This window comes from Patiria miniata, unplaced genomic scaffold, assembly GCF_015706575.1.
Source record: "Patiria miniata isolate m_02_andy unplaced genomic scaffold, ASM1570657v1 HiC_scaffold_1, whole genome shotgun sequence".
NCBI lineage: Eukaryota > Metazoa > Echinodermata > Asteroidea > Valvatida > Asterinidae > Patiria > Patiria miniata.
Window position 1 is genome coordinate 38,119,775 of NW_024037047.1, and position 14,047 is coordinate 38,133,821.

At 39.6% G+C, this 14,047-nt stretch overlaps 1 long non-coding RNA gene across 3 annotated transcripts; it reads right to left on the reverse strand.

Annotated features, from left to right (window-relative positions):
* Nucleotides 1-4,606: 4,606 nt before the first annotated feature.
* Nucleotides 4,607-14,047, reverse strand: LOC119730003. 3 transcript variants are annotated; one of them, XR_005271341.1, is made up of 6 exons: nt 13,997-14,047; nt 9,460-9,530; nt 7,754-7,809; nt 7,353-7,445; nt 6,646-6,772; nt 4,607-5,728 (listed from the first exon to the last, which is right to left on the reverse strand). It is a non-coding gene; the product is annotated as an uncharacterized LOC119730003 (long non-coding RNA). The 3 variants fall into 3 exon arrangements; XR_005271342.1 differs by lacking the exon at nt 13,997-14,047 and adding an exon at nt 13,573-13,582; XR_005271340.1 differs by lacking the exon at nt 13,997-14,047 and having other exon boundaries at nt 9,460-10,108.

The window sequence follows — 14,047 nt, forward strand, 5'->3', positions numbered from 1 at the left end:
TTGAAACTACTAGTCTTTAATCATCACTGTCTTCATCGTTTTCTTCATCCTCATCTTGTTGGGAACATCCGTCAAAGTGTTACGGTATCTAGGCATAATTCTTTCAGAGCAGTGTTCATTTCATGCCCGTAATCAATTTTCGTTCGATATCTTCCACAATTTCTTGATGAGTGCCACTGTCTTTCAGATATAGGTAAAAAAATCCTTGTATTTGTTGAAAAAGATTCGCTCGACTGCCCACATGGTCTTCCTGTTGGCCTTTTCCTTGGCCTGATCTTTACTCATATCCTCGTTAATGTACTTTTCATATTAAATTTTGTCACTCCACATCTCCTGTGGCTTCTATGGACTCTTTCAACCAGTCTCGATATGCGGTGTTGTCTTCCAAATCAGAACTAGACTCGTCTTCATCAGATAATTCGTCATCTTCCACCTCCGTTTCGGATTCCGAATCATCGTCCTCAAGATCTTCGTCTTCATCATACGTAGATTCAGCTTCATAGTTTTCCATATTACATATAGATCTTCAAATCTACGGCTTTGCCAATCAGGTTCAGAATGATCCTCCTCAACTTCATCTGTTTCAGAATCATCTACAGCATGTACATTGTCTGCATGCCTCTGTAGGTTATATCTCCGTCCGAAGCTTTTGTCACACATGTGACAAGCATAAGGTTTGACTGCAGAAATAACATTCATGTTGCAGTTTTGAAGGTTAAGCTCCGAATGGTAAGAAACGGATAAAACGTTTAATATATAAGTCACTGCTCATCTGCTCAATTCATTGCTCATTTACTCGTGAGTAACTACTTTCTGCTCATCTTCTCATTTCCATTGCTCATCTGCTCAATTCATTGCTCATTTACTCGTGAGTCACTGCTCATCTACTCACGAGTCACTGCTCATCTACTCAGTTTCATTGCTCATTTACTCGTGAGTCATTGCTCATCTACTCATGAGTAAAATGAGCAACGAAATTTTTACTTTGAATTTTTACTTTACTTTGATGTACAGAAAAAAAATGTTCTCACGACAAAAAGTAGTAGCGCGCAGTTCCGACCCGACGCAATCGCGATGTGCCGACGACCGGCACGCGACCGGGGAAACACGGGACACTCTGCACTGTCATGATTGTGTCGGCCAATGCATTTAAGTTTCTGTGCCCCTCAAAAGCTCCCTTTTATGACTCTTTTCTTATCGGACAAATATGTGGCTTTTATAATGGTTTAATTGTTACTTCTGTCAGCGAACGATGTGTGACTTTTACAGACAATTTCATGATTGTTTATATTCTGTTCACGAAAATGTGAAAAAAATAAACATGTACACATGTACATATTTGTCCTAGTCAGCTAGTACTGTAGTAGGCTTAGCTAGCTAGCCTACTCCATTGTTTTACTCATAAAAAATTGCGAAGTCTTATGTGGGTTTTTTTCTCCGTCATCAAACAATAAATATCTCTATCTTACGTTTCTTCTTCTCTTGATAGATGTCATCAAAGAGCATGTAAACACACTCAGATTCCACTCATGCAGGGATAAGAAACACTTCCCTCTCTGGACTCAACTGACCTAACGGCAGGATTTCAAAGTAAAATCATCGACTACAGTCTGCAGCAACCACTTTAAATACGGCCAGCCATATCCTGATGAACTTCACCCATCTTTATTTTTGAGAGGATACGACCTTCCTGAGACACTGAAAAGAGCACCGGTGAAGAGTCGAGCATTGGATCTCACTACACCACTGCCGGCCATCTGAGAAAATCAAAACCTTGCTGTACCTTTTCTTAAGTTTTTAGCTGTTTCGGTGTACACACCGAAACAGCTCTTGTTTTCGTTAAGATTTTTTTTTTAGCTGTTTCGGTGACACACCGAAACAGCTCTTGTTTCGTTAAGATTTTTGGCTTTTTCGCAAATTTGCGAAAAAGCCTTTTTTTTGTTCTCATTTTTTTTTTTGGCTTTTCCGCAAAGTTGCGGAAAAGCCTTTCTTTTGTTCTCCTCCTCCTCCTCCTCCTCCTCCTCCTCCTCCTCCTCCTCCTCCTCCTCCTCCTCCTCCTCCTCCTCCTCCTCTCTCTCTTCTTCTTTCTTCTTCTTCTTCTTCTTCTTCTTGAATATTTAATATTTACCATAGACTTTGTACACAGAAATTAAAAAGAAATTGTCGATTTTCAAAGGGCATTTTCGACTATTTGCCAGTAATTCATTTACACCAATCTTTGTCCAAGGAAAGACCCTAACTCAAACAGCATTGTGTAATGATGACGTCATGATGACGTCATCCGGTGTTTATTAATGGGCAATTAAATTGTGACACTTTAATATTTAAAAATACATAAGAAATCAACCGTATGCGTCCGCAGCATTCTGTTGCCGGCAGGTGGTAGAGTAGGTTGAGGTCTTTATTTCATTTAGTGTGCGTGAAATCACGTGACCCTTGCTTCCTGTCGAAAAAAGGCCAAAACCGGAAGTGGCTTATTATTTAAAAGGGTAATAGATATGAACTTGCTTTCAACGGTGTTAGTCTCTTGGCTGAGCGTATTCTTCAAATCATCTACAGATGACGTCATGCAATCTTTGATCGCCCTCTAGCGACAGGTTGAACATTTTCAAAAATGAATTTTGAATAGATGTCCGTAACGAAAGTTGCTGGAATCGCCTAAAAATTGGTGTATATGATGATCTTGACCCACTTAAGACGTGTGCAAAGTTTTAGGCGTATGACGTCATCAGACCGGAAGTTCCGTTGAAAAGAACTTTCCTTTTTCAAAAATTGCTAACAAATCAATCCGTACAGATATAATCTTGAATTTCCTATTAAATAATAGGGTTAACATTTGCCTCAACAGTGCCAAGTTCCCAGCTTGTCAAATTGTTCACGCAGTTGACGCGACGTCGGCTAAAAATACCCTTGCGCAAGTTGCGGTAGAGAGCTTTAAAACATGCACAGGACTTCCACGATGTGCATATGACATGCACGTACGTTGTACATATATGTACGCACATACATCGTATGTAAGTCAGCCCGGCCGCATGCAGCGCACGTGTTGCGAGGTCTAATCCTGTCCACAGTGACCGTTTTAGCCGATTTTCGGCTAACTTTGACAGATTTTATGTTCATGCTTCCTTATAATCTGAAATTCATTGAATGTAATTTTTTTTTCTTTTTTTTTTTATTTTTGAACTTTCAGCATTGTTTTCCAATGAAATACACTTTAAACTTCAAAATGATTTCCACACAATGAAACCACAGCCTGTGGTTAAACAGAGGTGTGCTTAACTTGAAAATGAGAATCTTTAAAGAACCTCATTGTGTGTGAATGTAAGGACGCCTCTTGTGGCTGAATAAATTGTCTGCGTAATACATACATGAAGCTGTACATGCAGATATCACCGCTGTTTTTTTTTATTTGCGTCGTGTTTGGCTGGAGGTTTTGGGTCCGAAAACTAGAACAGTGTATTCTCAAACTGAACGATTCCTTAAACTTAACAATAGAGTAAGACGAAAGTTGTTTACGCGGTGCGCAAAACTAACGTGGCTTAAAGTTAGCAGACCAGTAAATAAACTTTTATAGACCCCAATGGTAAATGCTCACACTTCAGAAATTCGGGAAAATACTCACTCTCCAACGTGTTCAAGACACACATCAAATTAAAGCGTATTTCATCATCTTTCATTTTCTTTTCAATTTTTTTGGGGTTGAATGACGAGTTTTAAAAGATGCTATGAAACAACATACACATTTTTTTTTGAAACAACGCAGATTATAAAATGGCCATGGACTTTAATGGGTTAAAATGTGATATAACCATATCCTATCTGTGATTAAAAAACACAACACATTTTTATTTGTATAATTTTTTTATTTGTATGAAAGCATTTTCTTTAATATAAAACAATAGTATTCTACCAAACAAAATAGCAAAAATGTTTCCTCAAAATTCCATAAATTATTGTTCCCTGAAATCCTTGAAAATGTCATGTTTTGCATTGTTTACGATATCTTGCTTGAAACATCCGGTTGATGTGCGCAGAGGGTGAAACGTTTACAGCTGGAATCTCAACCAGCACTGAACACACATATTTTGAGGGTTGCAAAAGTGCCCCCCCCCCCCCGTGATTTTCAATGGATGTTTGTGTAGTTGTTGTTTATCCCGAGCACTTAACACCATTCGACTCAAAATGCATTTTGTAGCCCAATTGCGCATTTGCCAGGCTGCAGTGTCTCTTTAATGAGTTTAATCTATAAATGATATTGTAAACAAATACTTAAATTAACATAGACGAAATGACGCAAAAGTAGGCAATTATCTCGGTAGCAATTCATAGCTTAGCCAGTGTCACAGTCTTACTTATAATGTGCTCACTTCTTCACAAACACAGTGCAGTGAGCACACGCAATAAGGTTGGCGATAATGTACAGCCGCAGCACAATTTTGCACGTGCGTATTGAAGTTAAATGTCCCTTTTGGAGAAGTGCGCACACCTGATAAGTGAGACCATGACACTGGCATACTTGGTGCGAACATGAATCAGCCAATGCTTGATAATATCACATTTTCATAGCAATCAGACAAAGTATGCACGGGCATTAATATGCTCCCTCCCCTCCCCCCCCCCCCCTACACTCACCCCTCCCCAAAATTACCAAATATTTATCCACAATCATATTTTATGTAATTCAATACATTTATGATCACAATCACTTATGTATTGTGCTATGTACAAGGAGAAAGCCCATTTTAACGCCGTACTTTGCACGATTTTTATCATAATAATAGCATAATCATTGCAAACAGTATTGCATGTACATGTCACAACCACTCTTGTGGGTACTCTCTTTGCCAATAACACCAAAGCTTTGAATATCTTGGATAAAAATTAGCATTGAATTGTTTTTCTACCAAGTAGAAATGGCATTAAACAGTCCTTGTTGCCCTTTATCTTACTGTTTAAATAAAAAAATTGGTTGGGAAAATGTTTTGACCAACTTTTTCAAGGAACAAGAACAATTGTTTTGCCCTTAAAAACAACTGCTTTCTCGATCTACTCTTGACCGTGCACAAAAAAGGCATGCTACTAGTATAGAATAACCTCAAGCAGCCAACTAACTCTTCCAGAGGACTGGAATAGCTAGTTGACTATATGAGCTAATTGCAAGTCCTCCAAATAATACGAATGTTCAACAAACCACCGTGACAGGTTTATTATGAGTGTTTCAGAGTCTCTTTGTTCATATGGTGGTTCCTCAAGGTTCAAGAGAATGCTAAATGTGTAGGTTGTAGCAGCATAAGACAACTTGCAATCCAATACTGGCTGAGACTGTAAAAGCACAATAACTCCACATATCTGGAGGTGTGACAGCAGGATGTTGCTGACAGAGTGGGAACTAGTAGATGCTGAGAATGTACAAGCACACAATAACTCCAAGTGCCGGTAGCTGGACAGGATGTTGCTGACAGAGTGGGAGCTGGTAGGTGCTGAGAAAGTACAAGCAAATAGTAACTCCGAGTACCAATAGCTGGACATGTGACAGCAGGATGTTGCTGACAGAGTGAGAGCTAGTAGGTGCTGAGAATGTACAAGCACACAGTAACTTCAAGTACCAGTAGCTGGACATGTGACAGCAGGATGTTGCTGACAGAGTGGGAGCTGGTAGGTGCTGAGACTGTAGTGACAGCAGGATGTTGCCGACTTTGGAAGCTGATAGGTTTGCATATGTCTTTCCCTGAATAAAACAAAACATGAAATGCTTGATCATAAACAGCACTCTACACAAATTATGCATGGTAAATTTTTGGCACAACAAATCTTTGCAAACTGCTCAGCAACTATTGGACACGATCACTTCAAGTTGCATTTTACTGAAAGTGTAATATTATTTCTAGAAATGTATTCAAGGCCTTTTTATGTCAGACTCCACATGCCAAGTGCAATCGTTGTCCAAAGTACAAACATTATAACCTTTTAAAAAATCAGGAAAATACAACATTTGCATACATCACAAAACAAAACTACCAAATTAGTATGTGATACCTTACTGGACTGTTGGTAAATGACAGTCTAAAGCATCCTATAAAATCATGTCACCTTGTATGCCATCATTTTTAAGATAAGTGGTATTTCTGTACAATTTCCAACACTAATTGACCGACCAGCCTTTGGAAAATCTGACTCTTTTCACATACTGTCCCAAATTTACCGTATTTAGTCAGTCCACATTTTCTTTGCAATCAATGATATAACCCATGAATGGCTACAAGCTAGCCTGACTGTCACCATTCAATTTCAGTGGGGTCAGGGAACCAGCTTACAAGGTCATGATTGTTTTTCTTGGTTTTTCCAGCATCTACGAACACAAAACTTTAAAACAGTCAGTACAACAAAATTACAGAAAAAGCAAACGTTGTATATTCCCTTTAATGACTACATGTACTTGTGTTTTAACACCAAGAATTGCTATTTTCATTTGGCAGGATATTGTGTGGAAGCTTTTTCACACTGAAGTATAAATTTATACATTTTTGTGCGTAAAAGCTTTTATAACCGTTATTCTTATTCAGGCAGTTTTTAACTTTTACATCCGCAATCATGCAACATTTAATGTGACAATCACAACAGATTGTCAGTTAAATATCTACTCACCTGAACAATACTGTGCATGTATTAGCATGTAGAAAGTATATGCTGTCACAGTGTGCCTTTGCTAACAGGAAGAACATACGTAGAGATGTGGCAACTGAAGCAACACAGCCATCTTTACAGAGATGATCTACACAGAATTAATTGATTTATTGATTACTTCTTCATCAAATCCTATGCCATAATTGGCAAGTATTTCGAAGTTGTACATATATAAATTTTCAGTAATCAGAGAAATGATCACAAATTTCTAGCTTGAAAATTGCTATTGCAAAGAAATTTTGCCTAGACATGCTAGATGCATAATGCAATTGTACAGTTGTTTTTAATGATACTTATCTTTGGAATGCACACAAATATTTACTACAATGCACGTTCCTGTCTGACATATTAGTCTGGTGGCATGAAATTTTTTTCACAAAAGTGCGAGATGATGTGTAACACATCACCAGCTGAGTTAAGCACTTCACAAAAGTATAGGTGAGGCGACACATTATGTTGATCACAATTAACATCAGAAAGCCCCAAGTCCTTATAGCATGGGAATCAGCGTCTGCACACAAGCCCCAGAGTAGAAATTCTCACCGGGAAGATGATCCAAACCAAACACAATTCAGTTCATTTTATTTTTTTAAGAACAAAAATTTAAACATCAAAAAAAAATAATAATAATTATGCCAAAATCCAGAACATCAGACAATCTGTCTCACCTGCACAATGTTGAATACTGGCATGCTAAGTGATGCTGTCAGAGTGCTCATTGGAAACTGGAAGGAAACATGCTGATTTGTGGTTCATGGCTTCTACAAACAATCAGATAAGAGAATGACATGCATGAGGATCCATCACAAGGGTGTTCCACAAAAAAAAATAAAGTGTGTCCCCCAAAACTCCCTCTGGAAAGATACATAACATGTCTCATAATATATCAAATATCTCACATTCAATGTTATACCAGCTGTTGATGATCACAAGCATACATGTGTATTGTTCTTTCTTGTGTGAAATTTTAGTTCGATTCAGTTCAATGGTTTTGTTTACAACTGACAAAACGATGCTCCTTACATTACAATGATACAATCTAAGTAAAATATTCAACAGTTACACTCACCTGAACCATGCTTGAAGGCTGGATGACGGCACTGTAACTTGGCCAAGCACAGAAACCTGTACAAATGAATCAGAAGTTCAGTCTATTGCAAGTCACATCCATCATATCATCTTTGTTGGTGATGACTGTACACAAGCACTGAGTCAGCTGGAGGTCTGCATGAAAGGCACTTAGGTAGTATGGTAGCTAATACAGCCTATGCTAAACAGTGCTGAAGCATCACAGTTTCTCTAACATCTGCTGCTTCTCCAATTATGTGCCGATGCTTGAGGCTGCCTTTGAAGTAGGGGGCCTGGTTGACAAGGCCAATCTCCAGCTAACACAATCATCAGCAGCTTGCCTTCCACACTAGTAGTGGTTGATGCAGCAAGTGATGAGAGATTTTTAAAGATGTCTGCATATCTCTTCCACAGTGCTCCTCTGTCAAGATCATAAGTACATAGTTCTGTGTACTGAACAATCTTTAGTAGGTTATGATCCTGAAACGTGGAGACACATCTTTCTCAATTCAACATGCAACATACTAGAGACCTCTACTGCCCCGGATGAAATCAGTCCAGTTTGTGTCCACATTAGTGTAGAAGCAACAGTAATGGAAACACACTAAAGGAGCAGCAGGTATCAAAGGCTGACAACCCAGTATGTATCCGCACCACATAGACAAGACGCAAGACTAGCTTTGGACAGTACATGCTCATGTATTGCTATATTTCTTTATGTTCTTGGTTAAGACAAGTTTGTAAACACTGCCACAAGCAGAGTTTCCTTTGATCAGTTTACTGTCCACATCTCTGTCAAGCATTACCGCTACAAAAGAGCCAAACTGTTCATCTGCATACCAACTCCATTCTGTCAATTGAGATACGCAGTGGGTGGCTCTTTTCAAGGCGTATGTGTGAAGAAGTGCAGCACTTCTGTCTTTTTTCAGGTAGAAGTCCATGTGAGGCAGACTTTACTTGGGTCGTTTGCATCTCAATATCCAGTTGAGTTTTTACTAGCTGTTCTACAATGCAATCGATTGCCGAATCTGGAATATTGCAACTGGCACTAATTAAAGAGGGTGTCAAAATACTCCACGTAAGAAAGTACACATGTACAGCTCTCAACTTTTTTTGTCAGCAAACACTGTCTTCCCATCTGTGGGGGACAGAAACCGTAAAATGGTTGGAAAAAATAGAAGCGTCCAAAGCTGCTGGATCCACGTGCCAAATAGGTCACATAGGGAATTACACCTTGACCCCTACTTCGTACGTTGCTTTGATGACCTGTTCCCTCTGGTATGACCTGGGTGGCATCACAGGTCGTGACCTGACCCTGGCAAGGTCAATTGCGCTCAGGACATGTTGTCCCCTCCGGGCGAGAATGATCCGGCAAGATGGTTGTTACATGTCCTAGGATTTTTTAAAGGTTTGAAGAATGGTGGTGTTGATGACCCATAGCATCTCTGAAGTTCAGTCAGCTCGGTTTCTCCATCCACATAAGTTCCAGTTATCTTGTTTGTTGGCTCTCTACGATAAATATTTATGTTAAAGTCATCCAGCGGCATTCCAAAATGTACCTGTCTGACAAACCATCTTTCCTCATCTTTCCTCCACTAGGTATTATTTTGGGTATGCTGATGTAAGAAACATTTTTCAGATTACACTTAGTTATAATCCATCAGGTACCATTATTTCACAGTTCTTTTTGTGACATTTTTCACTTACCATCAATAAACTCACTGCATCTTCTGCGTTATGTACATCTCTTCAGTATAATCGTCAGAGATGAACTTTACCTACAAAAACAAATGCATCATACTTGCATGAGTATTTAAAATTACCTTGGATATTGCACACGATTTCTGTTTGAAAGACAACCTTGACAAAAAACAAATTACCCTAATCATTGAAACTGTAGTAATTAGTTCAACACAAGTACCTTCATTTCTCTAATTGATCAGTATCGCCGATGACAACCAATTCAAGTTCATGTATTACAATTTGTCATTACCTCAAATTACATCTAAAAATTTAAGGCATGTATATAATTCTTGATGCTACAGTTTGCATAACTTGTCACTCTTGCATTTTGCAAGATTTAGCCAGTGATTAACCCTCCATGAACAAATGCCACAAAAAGAACATTTCAGCAGATTGAGGTAGTATACAATTTGAAACAATGGATTTCACCTGATAATGAGGATGAAATTAGGCCATAACAATGAGGCAGCTAAACGTATTATAAAAACAAACTGATTGATTTTATCAAAAAAAAGCTACCGGTACTTGATCATACATGTATATTTTATTATGCACAATGTTGAATTGTCTACAAATGGCTATGTTGCATTTTGGAAAGCAAGTCTTTGACTTCAACACCTACACATACAAACACAGGGGCCCCACTACACAATAAAACTCTAAGAAAAAGCATGAAATTAAACATGCACAACTCAACTCACAAAACCCCAACAGCGGACCCTCAGAGAACATCCCGTCCCGGCCGTCGTCAATACCTGCAAGTACACTCGGACAAGAGACAGGGAAGAAAGAAGAAAAAACTGCAAAAGAAAAAAAGAGAGGGTTAGTCTGTGCACTAATGAACTTGATTTCAACATCAAATCAAAGAGTTTCCCTCCAAAACGCCATTCTTCGTCACTTTTTGGGAAGAATTTTCCTCGAGAGTCAGCTTTTCTGCTGTGATTTACTCTCTGGAGTCTTAAGACTCTAGACATTTGGCACCAGTATTCCAAATGGCTATGTTGCATTTTGGAAAGCAAGTCTTTGACTTCAACACCTATACATACAAACACAGGGGCCCCACTACACAATAAAACTCTAAGAAAAAGCATGAAATTAAACCTGCACAACTCAACTCACAAAACCCCAACAGCGGACCCTCAGAGAACATCCCGTCCCGGCCGTCGTCAATACCTGCAAGTACACTCGGACAAGAGACAGGGAAGAAAGAAAAAAAACTGCAAAAGAAAAAAGAGAGGGTTAGTCTGTGCACTAATGAACTTGATTTCAACATCAAATCAAAGAGTTTCCCTCCAAAACGCCATTCTTCGTCACTTTTTGGGAAGAATTTCCTCGAGAGTCAGCTTTTCTGCTGTGATTTACTCTCTGGAGTCTTAAGACTCTAGACATTTGGCACCAGTATTCCAAATGGCTATGTTGCATTTTGGAAAGCAAGTCTTTGACTTCAACACCTATACATACAAACACAGGGGCCCCACTACACAATAAAACTCTAAGAAAAAGCATGAAATTAAACATGCACAACTCAACTCACAAAACCCCAACAGCGGACCCTCAGAGAACATCCCGTCCCGGCCGTCGTCAATACCTGCAAGTACATTCGGACAAGAGACAGGGAAGAAGAAAAAAACTGCAAAAGAAAAAAAGAGAGGGTTAGTCTGTGCACTAATGAACTTGATTTCAACATCAAATCAAAGAGTTTCCCTCCAAAACGCCATAACGCCATTCTTCGTCACTTTTTGGGAAGAATTTTCCTCGAGACTCAGCTTTTCTGCTGTGATTTACTCTCTGGAGTCTTAAGACTCTAGACATTTGGCACCAGTATTCCAAATGGCTATGTTGCATTTTGGAAAGCAAGTCTTTGACTTCAACACCTATACATACAAACACAGGGGCCCCACTACACAATAAAACTCTAAGAAAAAGCATGAAATTAAACATGCACAACTCAACTCACAAAACCCCAACAGCGGACCCTCAGAGAACATCCCGTCCCGGCCGTCGTCAATACCTGCAAGTACACTCGGACAAGAGACAGGGAAGAAAGAAAAAAAACTGCAAAAGAAAAAAAGAGAGGGTTAGTCTGTGCACTAATGAACTTGATTTCAACATCAAATCAAAGAGTTTCCCTCCAAAATGCCATAACGCCATTCTTCGTCACTTTTTGGGAAGACTTTTCCTCGAGAGTCAGCTTTTCTGCTGTGATTTACTCTCTGGAGTCTTAAGACTCTAGACATTTGGCACCAGTATTCCAAATGGCTATGTTGCATTTTGGAAAGCAAGTCTTTGACTTCAACACCTATACATACAAACACAGGGGCCCCACTACACAATAAAACTCTAAGAAAAAGCATGAAATTAAACATGCACAACTCAACTCACAAAACCCCAACAGCGGACCCTCAGAGAACATCCCGTCCCGGCCGTCGTCAATACCTGCAAGTACACTCGGACAAGAGACAGGGAAGAAGAAAAAAAACTGCAAAAGAAAAAAAGAGAGGGTTAGTCTGTGCACTAATGAACTTGATTTCAACATCAAATCAAAGAGTTTCCCTCCAAAACGCCATAACGCCATTCTTCGTCACTTTTAGGGAAGAATTTTCCTCGAGAGTCAGCTTTTCTGCTGTGATTTACTCTCTGGAGTCTTAAGACTCTAGACATTTGGCACCAGTATTCCAAATGGCTATGTTGCATTTTGGAAAGCAAGTCTTTGACTTCAACACCTATACATACAAACACAGGGGCCCCACTACACAATAAAACTCTAACAAAAAGCATGAAATTAAACATGCACAACTCAACTCACAAAACCCCAACAGCGGACCCTCAGAGAACATCCCGTCCCGGCCGTCGTCAATACCTGCAAGTACACTCGGACAAGAGACAGGGAAGAAAGAAAAAAAAACTGCAAAAGAAAAAAGAGAGGGTTAGTCTGTGCACTAATGAACTTGATTTCAACATCAAATCAAAGAGTTTCCCTCCAAAATGCCATAACGCCATTCTTCGTCACTTTTTGGGAAGACTTTTCCTCGAGAGTCAGCTTTTCTGCTGTGATTTACTCTCTGGAGTCTTAAGACTCTAGACATTTGGCACCAGTATTCCAAATGGCTATGTTGCATTTTGGAAAGCAAGTCTTTGACTTCAACACCTATACATACAAACACAGGGGCCCCACTACACAATAAAACTCTAAGAAAAAGCATGAAATTAAACATGCACAACTCAACTCACAAAACCCCAACAGCGGACCCTCAGAGAACATCCCGTCCCGGCCGTCGTCAATACCTGCAAGTACACTCGGACAAGAGACAGGGAAGAAAGAAAAAAACTGCAAAAGAAAAAAGAGAGGGTTAGTCTGTGCACTAATGAACTTGATTTCAACATCAAATCAAAGAGTTTCCCTCCAAAACGCCATAACGCCATTCTTCGTCACTTTTAGGGAAGAATTTTCCTCGAGAGTCAGCTTTTCTGCTGTGATTTACTCTCTGGAGTCTTAAGACTCTAGACATTTGGCACCAGTATTCCAAATGGCTATGTTGCATTTTGGAAAGCAAGTCTTTGACTTCAACACCTATACATACAAACACAGGGGCCCCACTACACAATAAAACTCTAAGAAAAAGCATGAAATTAAACATGCACAACTCAACTCACAAAACCCCAACAGCGGACCCTCAGAGAACATCCCGTCCCGGCCGTCGTCAATACCTGCAAGTACACTCGGACAAGAGACAGGGAAGAAAGAAAAAAACTGCAAAAGAAAAAAGAGAGGGTTAGTCTGTGCACTAATGAACTTGATTTCAACATCAAATCAAAGAGTTTCCCTCCAAAACGCCATAACGCCATTCTTCGTCACTTTTTGGGAAGAATTTTCCTCGAGACTCAGCTTTTCTGCTGTGATTTACTCTCTGGAGTCTTAAGACTCTAGACATTTGGCACCAGTATTCCAAATGGCTATGTTGCATTTTGGAAGGCAAGTCTTTGACTTCAACACCTATACATACAAACACAGGGGCCCCACTACACAATAAAACTCTCAGAAAAAGCATGAAATTAAACATGCACAACTCAACTCACAAAACCCCAACAGCGGACCCTCAGAGAACATCCCGTCCCGGCCGTCGTCAATACCTGCAAGTACACTCGGACAAGAGACAGGGAAGAAAGAAAAAAACTGCAAAAGAAAAAAAGAGAGGGTTAGTCTGTGCACTAATGAACTTGATTTCAACATCAAATCAAAGAGTTTCCCTCCAAAATGCCATAACGCCATTCTTCGTCACTTTTTGGGAAGACTTTTCCTCGAGAGTCAGCTTTTCTGCTGTGATTTACTCTCTGGAGTCTTAAGACTCTAGACATTTGGCACCAGTATTCCAAATGGCTATGTTGCATTTTGGAAAGCAAGTCTTTGACTTCAACACCTATACATACAAACACAGGGGCCCCACTACACAATAAAACTCTAAGAAAAAGCATGAAATTAAACATGCACAACTCAACTCACAAAACCCCAACAGCGGACCCTCAGAGAACATCCCGTCCCGGCCGTCGTCAA